This window comes from Nylanderia fulva, unplaced genomic scaffold, assembly GCF_048542155.1.
Source record: "Nylanderia fulva isolate GAGA-0341 unplaced genomic scaffold, ASM4854215v1 Scaffold276, whole genome shotgun sequence".
NCBI lineage: Eukaryota > Metazoa > Arthropoda > Insecta > Hymenoptera > Formicidae > Nylanderia > Nylanderia fulva.
This window is the reverse complement of record NW_028190343.1, coordinates 19,588-30,216: the sequence shown is the minus strand read 5'-3', so window position 1 is coordinate 30,216 and position 10,629 is coordinate 19,588.

Below are 10,629 nucleotides of genomic sequence, written 5' to 3'. Positions count from 1 at the left end.
TTTAAACAAACGTTAAATTATATCATAAATTACGTAGTATTTTCGAAACTTTGAGTTACCTTTATTCCACCAAATACAAAATTTAAAATCCAAAATAACGTAAAATTTTACATACAATTCTATGTAAAAATTATAGCTTTTTTACGTTTTTTTGACATAAACGAAAGTCTATTTTCTTTTGGGGAGATCTTAATTATCAATAAAAATTTGTTTATTAAAAAATGTTTTTTTTTTAAAATTATTTGTTTTTTTTTTTTTAAAAACGGTAATTAGCAAAATTAGATTTTTCGCATTATGCTTTTATAATTTTTATGTGAACCCCGGCCTTCTTAAGTTTCCCATGATTGGTTTAAGTTTTTCAAGTGCGAAACGAAAAAAGTTCCCGCGTTCGCGCTTTACTTTCATATGGCACATGTAGAATCGGTAGTCATACATCGAATGTCGTCCAAAAGAAGAACGGAAATTTTGGTAAGTAAAAGATAAGAAAAAATTTTAAATTTAAATACTAAAAACTGAAAATGATTGCGTATTTTAAAATTTTAATTCTAAAAAACTAAATTTTCTGTTAAAAACCAGACAACAGGGAAGAATCAGTGAAAGTTGTGGCTATAACAAAGGACATCCGGCCCCGGGACATGATAAAAAAACCTCGTGCCTCATTTTTTTATTTTTGTGGGGGTACAATTCTTTTTATTAATATCATAGTCCCATTTTTTTCGCATGATTTCTTCACAACAAATTGTAAAATGAGAAAAATAAAAATTATTCGCATGTTTTTTTTTCCAACATTAAAGGGTTTAAAATATTTCGAGTGTAAGATCGATTTTATTACCTCAAATAATTTGATTTTTTTATTATATTTGTTTGCAAAAAAACAATGACGGCTACCTTTTTCTTATTATATGTAAGGGAAAATTGACTAATGAAAAGAATTAAGTTTAAATAGTATATTGTTGAGAAAAATAATTTTTTGCTTTAAAAAAACTGTAATATTACATATTTTTTTTTGGAAAAATTTTCCATATGTTATACAATTTATTTTTGAATTTTCTCAAATGCTATTAAAAATAAAAGAAAATCTTTGTTTAATAAAAATTTTCTACACTGAGTTTTTTTTTTTAATTTGGGTTTTTATTTGTTTTGAATTAATTTTGTGCAAACCCAAATTTTTTTCAAGAAAAAATTTAAAATAAACATGATAGTTTTAACATTGAAACTTTGTAAAATAAATTGAGATCTTGAAAAGTTTTAATTTATATGTATAGCTTATACTGCTATAATAACATTTTTTTCAAGCTAATCTTCTTTAAAAGAATTACAATGTTAAACTTCATATTATTTCAATATTTTCTTGAATAAAATTTGGTTCGCAAAAAAATTAATTCAAAACCCCTAACACGAAAATTAAAAATTAAGACCGGTAAAAATTTTTATTAATTATAAGATTTTTTTTTACTTGGATCTATAAAAAATTTTAAATAAAAATTTTTTAACATAGGGAAAATTTTTGGGAAAAAATATTATATCTACTTTTTTCTAACAAGGGTTTTCCCGGTAACAAATTAGCTTTTTTATTTATTTTCTTTGAAAACCTTACAATCATTAAAAAATTAAAGACCAATATTTTCTATAATGTTTTTAAATTTCAAAAATTTATTTTTTTTAATAAATGGTTTTTTTTAGATTAAAAAAAAAAACTGTACATTCCCACTTTTTAAAATTCTTATTTTCAAAATATCTTTTTTTTACAGATAATTTTCCATATAAAATTTATGCTCGTGATGGGTATCAACGGCGTGCCCCGGGTTTCGTAAACACGATGCATAAAAAATACAGTTTTTGGTGAACACCCTATTTTACCACTTAAATTTTTTTTAAATTTTGGTGGTACGATTCATTTTTTTTTTAAACCCTTTTTTTCCATATCTTTCGCATCATTTTTTGCACAACATTATGAGAAAAACAAAATTTTATTTGCATTCCCTTTTTTTAATTATCAGGGTTTAAAAACATTTCCAGTTAAAAATTGGTCTTTTAGTACCGGCAAAATAGTTAAGTGAAAAATTTTTGGGTTTTTCCGTGAAATTCTAACGAAAAAAAAAAGTCGAATAAAAAAAAAAAATTTAATAAAAATCAAATAATTATCAGTACTTTTAAAAATTTCCCATTTTATATAAATAAATTTTAAAAGTTCTATATTATCGGATCTTTTAAATATCTAGTATTGTAAATAACTTTTTTGATTTGTGTATCTGTATCTGTATCTTTTAATTTTTTTACACGTACGTATCTTATCAAAACTTTTTAATGTATCTTACTCATCACTGAGTATATATATGTAATGAAATGTGTATATTTTATCAAATACCGGTTGGGAAGAACAGTTACGAAAGAAGTTCAGTTACAGTTACTTTTTTTTTGGTTTAAATGTAATTAAAAATTGTTATTTTCCCTCTGTACGAACTGTAACTTTTTTTTAATTTTTTTTGTAAATATAACTATTTTAACATTACTTTTTATTATTTTTTTTTAAACCTTTTGCTAAAAATACGTTTTTAAATTGGTAGCCGTTTATGTTAAATTAAATTTTGATAACAGTAGCATATAATAATAAATATAAATATAATAAATCTTCATATAAATTTAATTTTTTACCTAAAATTTTTTTTTTGTGACATAAAATACAACCATTTCAAAACGACCAACAACAAGATTTAAAAAAATTCTAAAAGTAATAAAATCGATTTGCTTGCGATTTTTCGATTTCCCTTTTGTAAGTTACCAATTAAATATTTTCTGTTGATTAAAGGTCATTCATACATTGATGGGAATCGAAATCCAAACAAAACGATAAAATTTTCATTTAAAATTTTTTTAAAAACTTGACTGTGTTTTTCAAAATATTAAGCTCCTATTTTAAAATAATGATAATTATTTTTAAAAAAATATTTAAGTAACGACTCGTTTCTTTTATAACTGTAACTGTAACGATTTTTTTTTAAAATTGATAACTTGAAACTTAATATTTCGTTTAATAGATAACTTAAATTTTAAATAGATTTTTTCAAAGAAATTTTCCCCCTGTAAAATACTATTATGAAATCTTTCCTATATAATTACATTATTAAAATTAATTCCATATAACCAGAAAAATTGCAACATAATTTAAAAAGTTCAGTGATGCAATTACAAATTAGTTTTTTATAAATATAATCTATAATTTTATATAATCATTTACAATTTAAATTTGCGTACAACATTTTAATTTTCTGCAATCTTTTTTTTGTTTATGGGGTATAAAAATCTAAATGGGCAGATTTCATATTTATTTTTAGTTTTATACAATTATATAATAAACAATTTATATATTGTTGTTTTAAAAATTTTTACCCAAATAAAAATGTATTTTAAAAATTATTTTTGATTTTAGTATTTTTTCAATTTCAGATTATTTCACTATTGTTTGCATTTAAATTTTTTTTGAAAAAGAAATACTTAGGGAAAGTGAAATTTCTTTTTTTTTTTTATTTTTCTATAGTTTTCCCTTTAAAAATTACGTAATTTTATTTTTATTATTGGTTATTTGTATGAAAGAAAAACCCGCAAAAAACCCCTTAAAAATATTTTATTTTTAAAATTTTTATTTTCCAAAAAGCTTTCCATATACAAACCACGTAAGGGGGGAATTAACAAAGCAAAAAGGGCCCCTATAGGCAATCCAAAAATCATCTTCGTACATATAATCGCAATTTACTTTTTTTGTTCTTTATAAGTTATTCATGCCAGTCAAAATTACGATAGACATTTTTTTTAAAGCCCAAGGCAGCGGCGACGTATTTTTTTTTTAAAAATTCAATAATATTTTCCAAATGAATTTGAATAATTTGGGAAATTTAAAAAAAAATAAAGGGGTCAAAAAGGACCAGAAATATGAACAATTCCCCCAAAAAAAAATGTATAAAAGGAAAAATTTTTTTTTATTCCATGTAAAGCTACCCCAAATACTGAAAAAAAAAATGATTTAATTTTCAAACATTTGAAATTTGGGATGAAAAATAGTTTTCATTCAGTATTTTTTAAGTATAATTTTCTAATAAACAGTAATTAACGCATCCGATTTGGGGTTTTAAACATGTCACATTCTGCCCCCTGTATTTTTTTTCTGAAATTCTAGTAAAAATTTCCCTAATCTTCCTCTTTATGCTCGAAATCTGTTCCAAAACCCAAACAGTAACATTTTTGAAAAGCACCCGGCAAATTTTTACATCAGTTTAGTGATAGTTTAAGAAAATCTTTCGTAACTTATTTTCAAAATAATTTTCCATCTCAAATAAAATTTAAGTGAATAAGTGGGTTTTCCTTTTAAAAAAATCTTTGGCAGCATTTTGGCCATTTAGGTATATATTGAGATTTTTCACGAAACCCTTTTAATTGGTGTTTACAGGTTTTTAAAGCCAAAAAGTTTTCAAACTTTTTAAATTTTTAAGGATGATTGTCTTTAAATTTTTGAACTGGTATTGTACGTATGGCAAAAAAATAAAGTAAAATTGAATGCTTTATTGCGATCTCCTGCAAAAAACATTTTCAAAGGGGAAATAGGGACATAATCGTATTTTGGATGGGGGTAATTGTATTTAAGAGGGGGATTAGTAAAAATCGAGTAACGTACCCAGAAATTAAAGCATATTAAAGGGCAATGAAACTTTAAATTAAAAAAAACAAGAAGAACACCAAAAAATGATTAAATCTTGAAGATTAAAAATTGGGAATTGGTTTCTAATTTCCTTTAATACAGTCTGTATATTAGGAAAAAAAAAATTTTTGCAGTTTTGGATTTAAAAGGGAACAAATGTTCGTATGGTTCAATCGAAACCTTGCTTCAACTTCTTATTATTGTCTCATTTTTACCCAAAAATTTCGAAACCAAAGGGAAAAGATGAGGCGTCGCTTTAAAAACCACCGAATTAAGACAATTATTTTTATTCTGGTCAGAATTTTTTTTAAAAAAATTCCCCGCGATAAAAATGTTTTATTTTTTGGTCTAAATATGCAATTTGAATTTTATGTGAAAAATATGCGTACAACTGCTTGATTATCACACAATTTACATTGTTTTTGTTGAAAATTATGGCAATTATTGGTTGTCAATAAATTTTCTAAACGTTCTAATTTAATTCATCTTGTTTTATTAAAAATTTGGGGGGTGAGATGAATTTTCGCGTTTTAAATTCCCAAAAAACATGCAAAAAAATTTAAAACAAGAAAGACTTTAAATCAACCATTTGAACTTAGCCTCGTTTTATGAAGAAGATAAATTTTGGGTTAAAAAAGTGAAAAATTTATCCAAAATTTAAAAATACGTATTATAAATGGCAGAAAGATAAAAAATCGGTTTAATGCAAAGGGGTTTCATTTAGACAAAAACTGCTGATAATTTTGTTCTTATTGAGGGACAACGGGTTTTGCTTACGAAAAATTTTTTTTAAAATAAAAAGATTTTGTTACTGCTAAAAAGTATTTGAATTTAAAATCATTTTTCCCATTCCTGGACTCTTCAATATCGTATTAAACAAATAACGAGTTACAATTGGTTAATTATATCCTTTTTTTGATTTTAATTAAAAAGCGTAAAAATTTCCTTTTTTGTGACGAAGAAGCTTTAGTAGCCTTTATCCCCCAACAAAAATGTTTAAAGGCGAGTACTTTTTTTATAAACTATAAATTTAAAAAAAATTTAATATTAAATACTTAAAAATTTTACTTTTTTTAAAAATTTTTTAATAAGGCGAAAAATTTCGCTGTCGTTTTTTTCCCAAACGATGGAAAAATGAAAGAATTGTTCAAATTCCATCTTTTATGCTTTCTTTCAATTTAAAAGAATTGGGGGCCCTTGGGTAAAAAAAGTAAATACCTTTTTTTTTAAAACAACTTCCACCGTTATTAAAGTCCAAAAGGGAATTATCCCATTTAAATTTTATGGATATTTGGTAAAATTTTTTTATTTTGAATTTTTTTAAGTTTTTTTTTTAAAATTTTTTTAAAAAAATGTAATTTCTAAAAACGATTTTGTCTCAATTTAGATTCATTAGAGGAAGCTAACAGAGAGAAAAGAACTATTCTTAAATTGGGAAACAATAAAATGAAATAAAGAAATCACACAAAAACAGTTGAAAAAAAACGTTTCCACAATGAGCTGAACTGATTTTGATGACCCCGTTTGTTTTTACCAAAACCCCAAATCTTCTGTAAATACAATGCCCCGCAATCATTACAAAAGTCAAACTTCGCAACTTTATTAATATCATTGTCAGCAATGTAGACCTGGAGATTCTTGAGGAACTTTAGTACACTAAAGTAATTTTTTTTTTAAAATTCTTTTAAATTTAATTTACTTATATTTTTTTCTAATAAAGTTTTTTTTATTCAGTTATTACAGTTTTATTGTTTATATGTGAATAATCTAATTTCTTTTAAAGTTAATTTTAGGTATACGGATGTCACCTTTTAATACAGATGGATTCGAAAAATGGAGGTATTTAATTTTTTTTTGTCTTTATCTTTTTGTCTTATAAAATACTTTTGTCCGTTTTCCCCCCCCGGTTTGATGATAAACCCGGGAAATTTTCGATCGTCAGGGTTTTCTTTAGGATTTCATCGGGTCTTCTATCGGGGCCCCCCCCCCAAAACCCCCCAAAAATTTACCCAAAAACAAAAAAAAGGGGTTTTTTTTTTTTTAAAAAAAAAAAAAGGGGCCGCTTCCAAAAAAACCATTTTTAAAAAACCCCCAAAAAAAAAAGAATCCCCCCCCCCCCCCCTTTTTCCCCCCCCCCCTTTGGGGCCCCAACCCCCCCCCCCCTTCAAAAAAAAAACCCCCCGCCCAAAAAAAACCCCCCCCCAAAACTTTTTTTCCCAATTGCCAAACGGGCAAACCCCCCCTTTTTTTTAAAAACCCCCCCCAACTTTAAAAAACAAAAAAACAAAAATTTTTCCCCCCTTTTCCCCCCTTTCCCAAACCCCCCCAAAAAAAATTTTTTTCCCCATCAGCAAAAATTTTTTTCCCCCCCCCCCCCCCCGGGGGATGCCCCCCCCCCCCCCCCCCCCTTTTTTTGGGCCCTCCCCCCCCACCCCGGCCCCCCCCCCGGGGATCCCCCGGGGTTTTTTTTTGGGCCCGGGGGCCCCCACACCCCCCCCCAGGTTTTGCACGTTTTAATAATTTTCCTATTTTTAGGGCCAATTTTTTAAAATTTAATTTTTGCTTTTTTTATTTTTCCGGGTTTCTTTTGGTGGGCGAATTTTTTTGGATAAAAAGGGGTTTTGGGGGGAGAACTTTTGGGGGCTGTCCGGGATCGTTCGGAGCCACGCCCCCCAAAAAAAAAACAAATTTTGGTGTTTGGGGAAAAAAAAAGGGGTCTTTGGTGCTTCCCGAGGATTATCTTCGCAAGTTCGTCACGAGCAATGATCACGAAGAACAACAGTCGACTCCACTTCGACGATTAAAAGCGGGAAAATTTCCCAGCGCGCTTTACGGAGGGGTTTGGGAAAAAATAAGAAATTTCGAAGGAACGCTCACAACAGCAGGGTCAAATTTTTTACGATGCTGCAACAAAGGGGGACAGGAATGCACCGATTACGGAAGACTCGTTCATCGGAAAATAACCACTAATCCCTTTACATAATGAATTTCCCAAACAAACCAAAAAATAGAAAAGTGAATTTAACCAAAGTGCAGAATAAGTAAAAAATAGAAATAATTTTTTTTATAAGGGAAAAATTTGGACAGAAAATTTTTCGATTTAAAATGTTCCGATGTTTCTTTTCTTTGTGAGAGATTTTTAAAAAAAATTGGCATTCGGGTGATTACCCTTTTTATAGTGAACTTGCATTAGAATCGAAACCCCGATAGGTTTTCTTGTTTTTAAAAAAATTTTGTATTCTTCATTTTTCTCCGTAAGATTTGTTTTTCGGAAAAAACTTTTTGGCAACAAAAGAAAAGGACCCATGAAGAGAGGGATAAAAGGGGTGAAAACTACCTCCAAAAAAGACGAAAACGGCCCCACCCCGTGGGTTTTTTGATCCGGTTTTTTTCCCCGGGGGTTTGGGAAATGCCGAGGCAAAGGTTGGGAGTCCTTAAAAAGGGGGTTGGGGCCAGGAATGTTACCCCTCTTTGCCCAAGAATTTTTGGATTTTAGGGAAATTTTTGGAATAAGAATCGATTGGACCCAAATGGTTGCAGTTCGTTTTACCTGGAAAAGCGTTTGGGGGGGAAATGGAGTCACATCGGGGGCTGTAAATTTGGGGAGGTTCCTGTAAGGAATTTTTCGGGGTCTGTCCCTATTGAATTTAATTGTCGGGACGACAATTTTGAAGAGGAGGGGGCAAGTGTTTTTTCCGTTGTCCCGCCCCTTTGACGATAACCCTGTATTTTACATCGTCAAATTTTTTATTAGGATTTCTATCAGGGGGTTCTATCAGGGCTTTTATCAGGACTTTTACGTCGCTAAAGTGTTTATGTCTTCGATGGTTTTTTTTTTGGTCTAGCGTCGTGCGGTGGGACGTATCCTCTGACAGCTGATCGGGGGATATTTGCATTAGTTAAAGCCCCAATTATTTGTATGCTACGGGTTTTTGGCTTCTAATTTAAATTTTTTGTTTTAACGCAGTGTATTCTTTCCGGGTGTGAGCGTTTGAGGCGCGCGACTTTCTTCGAAAATCAGAAGGGTTCGCAAACGAACTTTTTAAAAGTGTTTGCCCGTCCCCCGCCCGGTTTGATGAACATCCCTGTATTTACGATCGTCAGGTTTTCTATTAGGATCTTCTATCAGGGTTTCATCAATCTCTATCGTGCTAAAAAGGCTGTTTATGTTATGATTTTTTGTTTGGTCAGCTTCGTGGGTGGGGACGTACCTTAAAGCTGATCGGGCGGATTTTTTTGATTGGGTTTAATGCACGTAAATTATATTTTTCCCCTAGGGTTTTTTATTTGGTTCAAATTTTAAAAGTTTTTGCTTTATGCGGTGTATTTTTTTCCCGGCGTGTGAGCTTTTTGAGTGGGCGACTTTTTCTTCGAGATACAAAGGGTGGTCGCGGACGAAACAAACTTTATATCTTTTTTTTGGCACTTTTTTTTCAATACTATTTTTTTCAGGCATTTTAAAATATATATACAGCTAAACACATTAATTAGGAATAAACAAAATTTTATTTAAAAAATATGAAAAACAAAATAACAACATAAATAAAAGTCTGTCACGATACATCAAATTACATCAATTTTTTTCTTTTAAAAATTAATAAAATAACAGCTTTTAAAAAACCGTTTATCAAAAAAGTAGATAAAAAAAAATTTGTAAGTTTTAATTTTAGCTTATTTAAATAAAATTTCATCTAATAACAATAAAAAACGTATTATCGGTATTTTTTATTTTAAAGATCTGTTATACTCGCTAGGGGGAAGGTCCCCCAAAGGGAAAATTTAATTCGCAATACGAACTTTTTTTTCAATGAAGTTCCCAAAAATTCTTAAAAGGGTTTTTCAAAATCTTTTTTAAAATAGTAGTTAAGTAATTTAAAAAGGGGATACTATTTTAAAATATTTTTTATTTTATTTTTTAAAAATTTATAAAATAAAAATTTAAATTTTATGTTTTAATATTTCGCAAAAATTTGCCCAACATAAATTTCAAAAACAAAGAATTTTGAAAGGTCACAAAAAATGGTTTCGCCAAAGTGGGGCAGAGGTTTTGCAGAAAAAAGATTTCGAAGAAATAAATCCGAAACATTTAAATGTTTCAGCTTTTATTTTTCATTAAAATTTTTTTTTATAGTGGCAGAGTATTTAAATAACAAAAAATTTTTTTTTCCTAATTTTTTTATTAATTTAATACTTTAAATTTTTTGATTTTTGTGTTTTAAATTTATATAGTCGCACGTTTCTTTTTATTAGGTTCTTAATTATATTGTTACTCCGCACCCCCCCCGGTTTTTCGAAAAAATGTTCGCCGCACCAAAATCTCACAGCCGGAAAAGAATACACCACTATAAAGCAAAAAAAATTTAATATTTGAAGCCAATAACCTAGCGATACAAAAAATATTAGTGCTTATCCAATCAAAAAATTCCCCCCTAGCTGTCAGAGGATACTTCTCACCGCACGACAGCGACCAGAACAAAACGCATCGATAGACATAACAGCTTTTTAGCGACGATAAAGATCCCGAAAAAGACCCTGATAGAAACCCCGATAGAAGACCCGATAGAAGATCCTAATAGAAAAACCTGCGATCGATATACAGGGATTTCGTCAAATGGGGGGACAGGAATAAAACTTCCCCCTCCCCTTTTAAAAAATTTTCGTCCCCCACAATTAACAATAGGACAGATCCGAACAATTTCCCTTTCAGGCCCCGCCGAATTACGCCCTGTACCCATTTCTCCCCGAAATGCTGTTTCCCGGTCACGAAAGCACACCCTCTTTGGGGCCCTCGACTTCTTGATTTCCCGGGTTTTTCCCAAGTCCCAAAAATTCTTTTAGGCAAAAAGGGGAACTTCCGTGGACCCAACGCCCCTTTTTAAAAGGGCTCCTCAAGCCTCTGCCCGGCATTTGCCCAAAAACCCCCCGGAAAACCCGGA